The following is a 12,723-nucleotide window of genomic DNA, read 5'->3' on the forward strand; positions in this document are numbered from 1 at the left end:
CCACCACAAATCTACAGGTTAAATAGTCTACAAAGAGAACCTATGGGGAAAAAAAAAAAAAAAAAAAAAAAAAAAAAAGTATCAATATCTTTGTTTTTGGAAAAAAATAAAATAGATTAACACCGGTGAAACTATTATTTTTGAATAGAGCCACATAAACTGTGAAGTTAATCTTTCAGCATTTCATGAGCAGCAGGCTGAAGAAGCATTTCTCCTTGTTTTCAGAATGGTCCACATAACCAAGTCCTCTGATTTGAGGATATGGCTGAATGGTGAATCTCTTTGCTTTGCATTGCACCTCTGAAAATTTCTCTATTTCAGGTACTGCTGAGAATTGTGCTGCTAAAAGGATGCAGCTGCTGGAAGCATCCCTGGATGTCCCCATCACCAGGGCAGCAGTATGTCAATGAGGTCATACTTCTTGGCTGTCCCATTGTTTATCAAATCCTAGTAGAAACCCAGAGCTAAATCTCCTCAAATGTAGTGGAAAAATGCTAGTTATGCAGCCAAAGTTTTCTGATCTGTCTGTTTTTATTTATTAAGTAAAAAGTCTGTAGTTGGCACTAATTCATGCACTTCAATCACCTATGCTGCAACCAAAAAGACAGGATGCAACAGAATTCTGTGCTGTTCAGTCACGGTTACTGAGCTTCACTTTGGTTTTGCTGCTTTCAGGGTTCTTTTCCTCTTTCTTATGAAATCAGTATTGTTCTGTTCTAACTTTAAATGGGGCAGGGCTTAATTTTGCTGATAAGTAAATTCAGTGTTTGAGGGGTAAAAGAGAAAAAGTGACTTCAGCTGCAAAAATGAACATACAGACTGAAAGGAGAAATTACACAAATATGGGCAGGTGACAGTCAAAGTCACAAGCATTATTGTGAAAGAGCTGCTAAAATGGATAAATATTTATACACTGCACACAGATTTGTGCTGCTGAGCAAATCTGACTCTTTTTGGAACTAAACCTCACAAATGTGTTACTTTACAGGCAACACAATGGGCAAACAAACATTTTAGTGTCAAATAAAATGAAATATTTTGTATATATATATATATACATATATTTGAGCAGTGCTCATATGGAAAACCAAGAAGTGGATATTCTGTATTACCACTCTTCAGGCCTCTTGTTTGAGAAAGCATGACTGGAAAGTATATTTACACCTTGTTACAAACTCACTGCGCTAGGTGATAGAAAGTGGAGATAACAACATGAAGAAGCAGTAGAAGGAGAATTTACAGTCACGCTCATGTCCTCCTCTGACTGGTAGTCATCAGCACCCATTTCTAAAATCATATCACTTTACTATTTCCGGTACCAAACCTGCATTAATGACAGCTTAACTGTGACAGAAGGCGTTGGTGTTCTGTGTTCAATGATGTGACAGCTCTCAATAGCAATGAATTCAACTAGGGATCAAAAAAGATGAACTGTTCAAAAAATGGTTCAGCTAATCCTGCATTTAGACACACAGGAAGACACAGATATCACAGATAAGTGCAATAAAAACTGCATGCATTTCACTGTATACTGAGATCCAACATATGTTCAGTGACTTGCATGAGAATATTACAATGCAATTATTTAGGCCATTGTAAATTATAGGATCTCATTTTTCCACCCCAATATTTACAGAGACTTAGATTTCTTATGCAGGAACCAGCTCTTACAGTCTGGGGGGAAATTTTACCAGCAGGACATATGTTTATCTTATTTTCTGCAGCTGAGTGTCCATGACCTGCCCCATGGATACACAGATTTTCCAGTTCTTTTCAGTTTGTATGACCAAATCATTCTGCTTCAGAGTAGTTCAGAGACTCCCCTGCCTCCACTGGTCTTATCCCCAAGATCACTGGGAGGTGAAGGGAAAGAACAAATAGGACAAATGCATTCCTTCTGTAAGCAGATGAAACCTTATAACCTTATTTTTTCTCTGTCCCCATTTTAGGACTTGTCAGTTGAGCAGCAGCTGTTTACACCAATTATGAATTTGGCCTAAGATATAGAAATAAAGCAGTGGATTATATTCCATGGAGAGTACATTAAAAATAAACAATTTGTGTGTGTGTGTGGCAGAACGAAGTCTTGAGTCCTTAATTATAGGAAACAGGAAATACTTTGGTTACCCTCCTTCCCAAGATCAAAATTAGTTAATAATTACACCACTTCTTAAAGGTTCCTTCTCCCTTTGACTTTATGACCACTGGAGAGGGGGAGGAAGGGAAGGAGGAAAGGAAAGGAGTGAGAGATGGAGGGAAGGAGGGAGAGATGGAGGGAGGGAGGAAACCAGGGATCACCATAACAATATGTTGGTGGAAAAATGAGACATTACATGTTCTAAGATAAGAGCTAGGAAAGCATTGCATGATAAAATCAGCCATTCTTTCCCTTGTGCAGTGCAGGTCATCCAGGAGCATTCAGGAGAATTCTTTTGCTTCATTATTTAGGAAGCTGTGGAGCATTATCAAAAGGCATTCAGAAGCTGGGGTGGGGGCAGTCTTAGCAAAGATTTCAACCATTCTTAAACTGGCATTTTTTGCTCAGAGATCCAGCTGGAAATGGAGACGAAGGAACAAAAGTTTTTCTTATGTGAGTAACCTGGCATTCTTCTCTGTTTTAAGGCATTGTCTCCTCTCTGTTTGCATTTCTTTCTTTATAAACTAAACAAATTTGAAATTAAGAACTCTTCAGATAATCTCAGCCAGATTCCCAAAAATGTTGCATGAGACTCAGTGGCAGCATTTGGTCTGTTGCAAGTAGTCTGCATAGGCTCAAATCAAGGGTGGCTTTTTTATTAAATTTTTAGACCAATATAATGACATATTTTGTACGGTAGCATAGGTAAAGACCAAGAATCCAGGCCTGCAGCTTCACTGTAGAAAGAAAATTCACACCCTGTCAATATTGGGGAAAAAAATGCTGCAAATGAAGATGCAAAATCGGGTTCATGTTTAAAACATCTAAACTAATTTTGCTTTAGGAAAGAAACAACACATTAAGAGCAATGTGTGAATATCCACTGACAGCCCTGAGTGCAGAATATTGTTTCAATAGTGCAGTTTTCTAATATACATAAAATAAGTAGGATTCAGTTGGTTAATAATTTATCTAGTGACTCCTTAATCTTGAACCAAAAATATCCTTGAATGTTTCCAGAGGAGCTGATATCAGGCATCCACAGCAACTGTAAAATCTGCCCTTCTTCTGTTTTATACTGGCTGACAGTTCATCATAGACTTGGCTCTGCAAAAGACATACATACATGATTAATTTCATGCACAGCAAGCAGTGCCATTAACATCATGTGCCTACATCTTCCAAATTCAAGAGCCCAAGCTCACAAGTTTGCCTGGTGCCCTCTCAATATAGACAGAATTCTTGGGAGTGTCTTTGTACAAATCTTAGTGTGAAGAAAGGAGAGAAAAAAATGGATCTGCTTCCATAAAGGCAGTGTCTCTGACAGCATTATAAAGCAGGGACTGTTTGCAGGGCTTGCATGACCATTTCATGTCTGGCACCAGCAGGACACTGTAGAGCCACAATAGCCACCACTAGCGCTCAAATACTTCATCCTGATGAAGAGGACTGGGATCACCACCTGGTGAAAGTTCCCCAAACAATGTAAATAGATATACAGTTATTTTTGCCACACTAACAAAATAAACTTCTCTTTCAACATTTTGGATCCTCTGAAATAGTCCTGGCCTTGTTTTCCTGAAATCCCTTAGAGAAAGACCCAGGGCTGAGACAATGTGATTCAACTGCTGCCCGTCCTCTAGCAGGTACTGTTAACCCTTTGGCTGCAAATTACCTTCCACTAAGAAATGGGTGCCTGTACTCAGACTGCTCAGCATTTATCTGCTACCCTGACGTCCTCGAAAGCTCAAGGTTCAACAGCAGTCAAGCACTTAAGCAAGCACTTACTGCAGTTTGGTGACCAAATGGACAAGAACGATTACCTCCAAGGGCTGCTTGAGTGTTTTTAGCCCTGCTGCTGACTCATTTACTCACCCTAAGCAGCTCCCTCTAACTTTGCTGCATGATGTGCATTCATACTGAATCTGTGAGGCTCATTTAACCAACTAGTGTAAAGGTTTCGTATCTCCCGAATAAAAGGCAGTAATGTGAGGATAAGCACCTACTGTTATACTGAATTGTAAACTATAAACCAGTCAGCAGGTTTTGGAGTGCCACTATGCTGAACACTTGCATTCATGTTCAGGAAGTATTTATACTTCATCTCTCCGGTCAAACAAGTGACAATTTATTATATCAATCTTGCAGAGTCCCTTGTTGAAACAAAACAAAGCAAAACACATTCACACAGCCTGGTAAAGCTCTTCTTAATCCATGTGCTTACAAATGCAGTGGGCATCAGTATTGGGAATTTAAACAGGTTTGTAAAACAATGTTGTAAGAAATAATACCACTCTTGTTACTAAGTGGTAATTTCAGAACGTTGAGGGGAAGATCTTAATGAGTTTACTGTTAGCTACCATGGAGAAGATGATAGGACTGGGATGCCAGATCATTAAACACTTGGAATTATTATTGCTTTTACTATTACAGTATCTACAAAGGCCAATTCTGTTTCTGCTACAAAAAATCTTGCAACTGACTTTTGATTTTCCCAAGATTTATTTGTTGCTTTTGTTTTTTTCTTAAGTTTCAGAACTTCCAGCTATACTTCTGCTCTGCCAGATTCCATAAAAAGTTTTCAAGACTATATTTGTTGAGAAGATAGTGTGAAAGTTAAAGACACAGAATAGCTATGTACAACATTATATTATCTCCTGCTGCAAACCACCCCAAAAGTAATTACCATGCTAGAAATCCAGTTTTGTGCCCACGGTTACGATACAGTTATCAGATTCATCTAACAATTCTCATGGGGAAAAAAAAAATGTTTATGGTAAATGAAATAGGTTGCCAGTGTACTCTGAAATATGCATCCCTCCCCCCCAGTTCCCATTACTCTGGAAGAACTGCTAAATATTAAACATAAGCACTAGGCAAGTTATACAAAGCAGAATGAAGCCTGAATTTATGTTTAATGAGTCGTCATGTGCTCTACAAGTAATTATTTTATGCAAGAACTTCCTTAAAATGTGATCATTAATAACATGCTATTTGAATGCCTGGAATGAGTCTCAGTTTTCCACTATAATCAGTGCTTGTCATTATCACTGGAATAGGAGGATTTGAGTGTTAGCACCCTGTTTATCCATGACCAGGTAACACTTAGGATTCAACCCTTGGCAAGCTGACCTGCTCTTAGTTATGCAAGGTGATTAATGCAAACAGTTCCACTCTCACACAAACAGTGATTCCCTGGCAAACTGTCTCTGGAATCTAGCACTGGTTCAAAATTTTTCTGGCCAAATTCTTTGGTTTCTGTATACATGTTTTCACTGTTCATGAGGTAAGATAAAAAGGGGGGTTGGCAACGATTGCACTTTCTGCAAGTGGTTGAGAGGTTTGGAACAAGGAACTGCTCTGTGTGTAGGATGCTGTGATCCTGTGCTGTGATCCTGAGGTCCAAAAATTAGTATTCACATCCTAAGAAACTGTATAGACTACGGTGTCCTCAGTATCGCCGCTACTTCTTTTTGTAGTGTATTAGAATAAAATAAAATGAATGGGCTCTTAGGTGTTTTAGCTTAACATATAAGGAATACAAGAAATTTACACCAGCTTAGGTTGGCAGACCACAAAAGGGTAGGGAAAAAAACATCAGAAGACCAGGAAGATGCCTCACAGATTCAGTACAACTTTGGAATACAGTGGATTAACTCAGAGACAACTGTCTTGGTTCTACTTTATGTGTAATATATTGATTACTTTATCATTTTTTAAAATAAATATCGCAACATTCTTATGTATTAGTTGACATACTTTTGATGTAATTTTTACTGTATCATTGCCTAAGGTAAGTGTCATAAATTCTGAGTTGTTTTTTTTTGTTGTTGTTGTTGTTGTTGTTTTTCTTTTTGTTTTTTCCTCTACAACCCTCCTTTCTGGAATTGTGTGATTATTTGATGGTTTGTTGTTATTTAATCAGTTTTTAAGCCCTCATGGCAACAGAGAAAATTCATTCAAAAACACAGCAGCATCCATCAGGATGGCAAAAAGAGGTCAAAATGTGTCATTCTTGAAACCTCAAGATTTTTGAGGCCATTGCATAAGTTTTGGAGTCTAACTCATGATTTTGAATGCTTTGGTTTGACAATACAACTTTAAAACACTTCAAATAGGGAGAAGTATTTTTTTTATGATTGGAAAATCAAAGGTAACTCTCAAAACAATGTAGCATAAAAATCTCTAGGTAGATACATGATTATACGCAAAGCTTTAATTCTGTGGCTACATCAGCTGTTCACTTCAGTTTCTGCTCTTTCCCACAATGACAAAACTACTAGCTCCTTTCTGAAATAGAGGTCATTTGGAGAGACAAGTTGTACAGATAGTAGGTATAGAGACATACACCTACCTACATATACATTCAAGGAGAAAAATAAAGGAAGAAGATCATAATATATATATTACTGTCTAGAAATAAACTGTGTTTGCATTTGTATGTAGGGCTCTTGATACCCATGAGGCAGTTATTAGAAGTTTCCTTCTTGCATTTAGTCATGTTTGGAACTGTTTTCAGGATGTTTAGACTCTCTTCTTCAAGTTGTCACCAGCTCATTACCACAGAATTACATTTTACAAACAAGAGCTGGCTAGAGCCAACTTGGCTTGGCTACTGCTGCCTGAGGGAATTTGAAAAAATGATAATTTTCCTGCCTTTGGAAATTGACAGGCACGGACCAAACCACAGGGAATCTCACCTCTTTGCTCTCTTTCTGAGCTAAAGCAAGCAGTTTTGTTTTCTTGGTGGAGCTCTCCTGTCATTGGAAACAAGAACACATACAGAACATTTTTAACACACATAAATACATACACACACATACCCAAAAAAAAAAAAAAAAAAAAAAAAAAAGAGTACACCTGAGCAGACATTACTTTTCATCTTAATGGCTCTTAAAACACAGTGATGCACAATAGCACAATAAGGTTCTCACTGCATCACCTTAGAAAGTACTAAGGGTGAGTGGCAGAAAAGCTTCTTCCAATGCAGAGGTGAATCACACCATTTCAACCAGTGCTCAGAGTAGAAGACCACAAAAGGTTCAAAGCAGACCAACTCCTCATCTTTTCTAAAAGAGGCAAAGCTAATGATGGCATCCAGAGCCTTTTCCCTTTAGGGTTCGTGGGACATATTTATGATTGACCCACCTGCACCTTGCTTGACAGCAGTTTACCTACCACTACCATCACCACACATTTCTCTGTACTGTAATAATACTTAAGTTACTGACTGATCTGTTTGTCCAGAATATATATATATACAAATATATATATATATATATATCTTCTGCCTTCAATCCTTCAGCATATGCCATTCTTCAGCTTCATTCTCAAAAACTACCCTGCAAACTGTAGCCTCCCCTTCCCTGACATTCTCTCTTTTGCAAAGGATTTGCAAAGTTCTCCTCAGAGAAGAAAGTGCTATCTTTATAGAAAATACAAGGCAAACTTTAAGGGATGGTCTTCCCACATGATTGCTCAGAGGTCAAAGCGATGTACATTTTCTTGTAATTACAGTTAGATAGTAACCACTGGTTAGTGATAAATTAAGTAAGTACTTCTTAACTTGACTTGGCATGAGAATGGGATATTAATCACCAAATAGCCATAATTTACCTTCAGTTAAAGCATAAATTGCTATCACAAATAGATCAAGCTGAATATAAGCTTTTTTCCAAAAGCAATCTACAGGACAGATTCTCCGGCAGTGAGGGCTTCCAAAGTTTAATTAAATTCAGAGCTACATCAATTAACACTAACTGAGATTTGAGTCCAAAGGATGATTTGTGGGATAAATTGAACACAATTTACCTTAATATCTGTAAGGACATACACATTTGTTGTCCTGATGGAATAGCAAAGCTGTCCTGAGCACACAGGAATATATTCTTATGCTTTTCCAAGGCGGAAAGGTACAAGCAGCTTCACTGAAACTTGCAGATTAATTCCCTTGAAAACATGCTCTGTGTAAACAGTTACCTGAACTTGTTGGAAGCGTCAAGTTAATTGAAAGTCGTTGGTTCTCATTGCTAAGGCCTTCTGCAACAGAAAGTCAAATTATTTAAAAGATAAGCCTTCACTCAGAGTACGTGAGCAAAAACAATGCAGCCTGCAACTCCAAGACTTCAGGTCTTCAAATGGAGGAACTACATTGCTTTACTGCCAGCCCAAGCTTGTGAAAACTAGAAAAGAACAAATATACGCTTGAATCATCTTCAAAACAGAATGAACAGTTCCATTTTTGGTGGAAATTACTTGAAGAAGAAGAGCAATAATTAAAAGATGACAAATGCTTAGATGCATTTCTAAGATTAGAAGCTTTCTAGTGAGGTATGTTTGTTATCTCCTAGTTCATACTTATTCTTTTGGGAATAAGTTCAGAAATCATAGCATCTGTGAAAGCAAGAAATCCTACCTTTCAATTTTTGCTGTCATTTTCTCATAAGGTTCTGGTCAGAAAATGAGATTAACATTTTACAGAAATGTTTTCAACATTTTTGTCACTGTCTCAAAATGGGTAAAAATGTGTCAGAAAGTTTGACAAACATCAAGAATGTGCCTCTATGCTGTCAAGAGCATCCCTCTTCTTGATGAGCCAAGATGTGTACTACTCCCACATTCACACTTCTGCCTAAAGCTCTGTAAATGTTTCCTGCAGGGACTCCTAAACCTTTAGATGGGAGACTTCCCCTCTGATTACATTAGGTAGAGTACAGTCTTTTGCCACGTTAACAAAAATGTTACTTCTCTTGGAAACAGGCTGACCATCTGAGCACTGCATCATCTAAATACTTTTAGATGTTTAGCAGCTGAAGTGTCCTATTGTGGATAATTCCCTTGCAGAACAAATGTTGCTGTCTGAGACTGTTCCAAACATTTGTTTGGCACACAAGCTTTCCCTCTCCTTTTGAAGCAGTATTAAAAGCACTGTCAGCTCATTAATGTGATTTTTTTTTTTTTTAACTTTTCTTTTGGCAGAGATGAAACTATCACTGAAGGAAATATATTGTAAACATTGAAACAACCACAACAGCATTCCAAGCGTACATGCTGGAAAACAAAAACAAAATAAAAGCAGCCTTTTGCAATGAAACGTGTCTTTCCTGAATCAGCAGAGACTCCCATGACCTTGCAGCCATTCTTTGGAATAGCCACTGAGAGCTGCATGAATCAAGTAACAAAATAAAGGCACCATAGTGCAAAGGACAAATCTTCCAGGGTTAAAGGACAGCCACTGCCCTGAAAACACCAAGTACTGAAATCTTAACCTTGGATTGACTTGTGCACAAATGTCACCATCCCTATGTCAAAAGACAGATTTCCCAGATAAGTCAGTTTTCCTTATAGAAATTCAGGAAAGATTGAAGTTTTAAAGAATTCTATAAGCCAGATTTTCATATCTTATTCCAGAAGGTTAGCATTGATATTTAAGTGAGATGTGGGCACCACAAAAAGTTTAAAGTCCTCCTGATGACAATGAGATGATAATTCTATGCTTAAAATAAATGTAAATAAAGGAAGAAAGGAATAGGCATGTTTATCAAGCTTAATCTCTGTTATGGAAAATATTTTGTTAAGATCTGTACTTTTTTAATTCCAGAAAACTCTAAATCATTTGTTAGATCTACCCAAAAACTTTTTGGGTTTTTTGACTGCAAATTTGACTGTAAAAACAAACAACATAAACAACATATATAAACATATACCTTAAGTTCTTTTGATTCACTGTCCAGGATTAGTTTACACTTCCAGGTTCTTAAGAAAATCTAAATAAATTAAAAAAAAAAAAAAATGTTAATGAGAAGGTAGGTGTTCATTAAAAAAAAAAAAAAAAAAAAGACAACAATAACTTGAGGTGATTAGGTAGGTAAGCAGGTACATGCATACATGCACAGAAGTACCAGGACTTGGAATGAAATTCCTTGAAATGTCCTGCCTTCAGGTGCTTTCAGTCTCACTACAGATCTGTGAAATTGACTTTGTAATCAGTCAGGAAGAATACTTAATCTAGAACTGCCATCATGAATGTCCCATGTATGGGACAGTTTTTCCTAAGGTGCAAAGTTTATGAAAGATAGACATCTGTCTCACTCATGCTCACAGCAGTTTGGGCAAAATAACTGTAGTCCTCTTCTGCCATAACTGTCAAAATCCTCTGAGCAGTCAATGATTCAGACACCCAGATCAATCACCTAAAGCAGAACAAATTTTGTGCATCTTGCTTACAAAATGCGTAGATGTAGAACTTAGAAGCATGGTTTAGTCATAGACTTCAATACTAGAACAAAGGTTGGACTAGATGATCTTAGAAGTCTTTTCCAGCCTGAATGATTCTATGATTCTATGAAAAATCATGGGAAAGATAGCTGGAACTTTTTCCAATATCCTTCAGTACCATGTCCTTGAGTCAACAAATTAGCTTATAATGAATTTGCAATAATTGAAACCACTAAAAGGAACAGGCAAGAAAAGGAAAAAAAAAAAAAAAAAAAAAAAAAAAGAATAAAAAGAATAAGATTGTCGTGACATCACTATTTTAAGCACTTTGCCTTAATAAATGATCTATAATAATGTGGAAAGTTCCATAGAACATGTAGAAAAAAAAGTCTATGATAATTTGTGATTTCATATGCCCATTTTGTGAAGCTTTACCTCCTTTTCTGGACATACTTCTTTGTGACTTCAATATTGTACAAAGATATTCATTAACTCCTGTTGTAATTAGTCCACAAATAGGCAAAAGGAATATGTCCCTTACACTGTATATTTAATGTATCCATTTAGTCATTCAGTCACCCAAATCCTGTACAAATGTTTGAAGGCACTGTTAAAGTTTTCAATTTTACATTAAGAATTGGACAGGCAATATACACCCTAATCCATGCATAAAATATTCTTTGGAAAAAGCATGACATCCCTGATATAGGTTAATTATTAATGAACTTGGCTCTGAAATAGTGTGTTTCAGTTGCAGAAGAGCTGCAGTAGAGTGTAGAATATCCTAGAGCACTTGAGTAACTAGTCCCTTTTCCAGCAGAACAGAGAAACTCAGTCATAGCCCATGTTACTTCCCAGACTTTAACATGACAAAGATTGTGCTAAGTGAACCTTTTCACCTAAGGGAATGGTAAAACTCCATAGCATCACAAAAATCTTACGAAATTGAATCATAGAATCATAGAATATCCTGAGTTGGAAGGGACCCTTAAGGATCATCAAGTCCAACTCTTGACACTGCACAGGTCTACCCAAAAGTTCAGACCATGTGACTAAGTGCACAGTCCAATCTCTTCTTAAATTCAGACAGGCTCGGTGCAGTGACCACTTCCCTGGGGAGCCTGTTTCAGTGTGCAACCACCCTCTCTGTGAAGAACCCCCTCCTGACGTCCAGCCTAAATTTCCCCTGCCTCAGCTTAACCCCGTTCCCGCGGGTCCTGTCACTGGTGTTAATGGAGAAAAGGTCTCCTGCCTCTCGACACCCCCTTACGAGGAAGTTGTAGACTGTGATGGGGTCTCCCCTCAGCCTCCTCTTCTCCAGTCTTGAGTCACAGCAGACCTTAGGTCTGGAAAACTGATGATCCCTCTGTTTTTGCTATCTTCCCAAGATCTTTGCTGTTCCATGGTGTGATACCTGTCTGAATTTTTCTGCCAGTTTCAGCAAGTTTCATTCTCCCAGTTCTGACAGAAGCAGTTTAGGCTATGAATTTCTTCAGGTTTGCCGTGTTTCACAGCATTTCACAGTATTTCTCTGTCTCTTCCAATGCACCTAGATTTTCATATAATGTCCACTGCTGTGTTCATCTGAGTATTTTTCTAGAAAATATGTCATTTCCACAGAAATTAGCCCTGGAAGGGAATTTTCTAGAATTTTACTGGGGAATAAAATCTAGAATGTGTTTTTTCTCTAATCTAAACAGGGGATTTCAAAGAGCTGGAATTTAGCTAATCCAGTGAACATTCCAACAACTGTCTCATCTCTTTGAGACAATTCACGATTGTCTACTTCCACCAGAATGACTTCCTAAAACATTAATATTAGAATAGGTTATGTCCACTTCCAGAATCTGACTTTTTCCTTTTAAATACTATATGAAATAAACATCTCATGACACTAGAGAAGTTTTCTTTAACAGAGAAGACTGAAATTTCATGAAATCTGAAAAGAACTAGAAGTTCCTCTCAACTTCACCTACATTTTCATTGTACCTCAGGAGAGCTGGTTGCAACAAACATTACTGCTTGATTTTGAAAATGGAGCCTCTCCAGATGCTGGAAAATGAGCAACCCAAGAGTAAAAGCATGTTTCAACTAGGTCTGACATGGAATATGCCAAATTGTAATGGAACAGGACAGAAACAGACTTAGCCAGTTTGTTTTTCACATTGCTCTGTTTTTCACACTGCTCTGTTAATTCCACTTTTCTTGGATTGCTTACATAAATATAAACACAATGACTGAAACACACATGAAGGTTGTATGGTCACATGACAGCAAATTTTGAGGCTGGTGAAGGTCTTCCATATCACTTAGATATCATCTTAGATCTGGCAAAAGGAGAACGTGAATATGCGTGTTCTTTCTTTACT

The 12,723-nt window shown here is 37.5% G+C and overlaps 2 long non-coding RNA genes across 2 annotated transcripts in view; one reads left to right on the plus strand and one right to left on the minus strand.

The window, feature by feature from the left end:
* Nucleotides 1–2,471: 2,471 nt before the first annotated feature.
* LOC311435177 lies at nt 2,472–9,875 on the minus strand. The gene is made up of 4 exons (XR_014691978.1): nt 9,844–9,875; nt 8,117–8,176; nt 6,838–6,894; nt 2,472–2,553 (listed from the first exon to the last, which is right to left on the minus strand). It is a non-coding gene; the product is annotated as an uncharacterized lncRNA (long non-coding RNA).
* The window catches only part of LOC311435176, a 50,624-nt gene continuing 40,433 nt past the window's right edge, over nt 2,533–12,723 (plus strand). Inside the window, exon 1 of the long non-coding RNA XR_014691977.1 lies at nt 2,533–2,590. This is a non-coding gene — a long non-coding RNA (uncharacterized lncRNA). The remainder of the gene's footprint in view (nt 2,591–12,723) is intronic.

Source organism: Aythya ferina (genome assembly GCF_964211825.1).
Source record: "Aythya ferina genome assembly, chromosome: 3".
In the NCBI taxonomy this organism is placed as follows: Eukaryota; Metazoa; Chordata; class Aves; order Anseriformes; family Anatidae; genus Aythya; species Aythya ferina.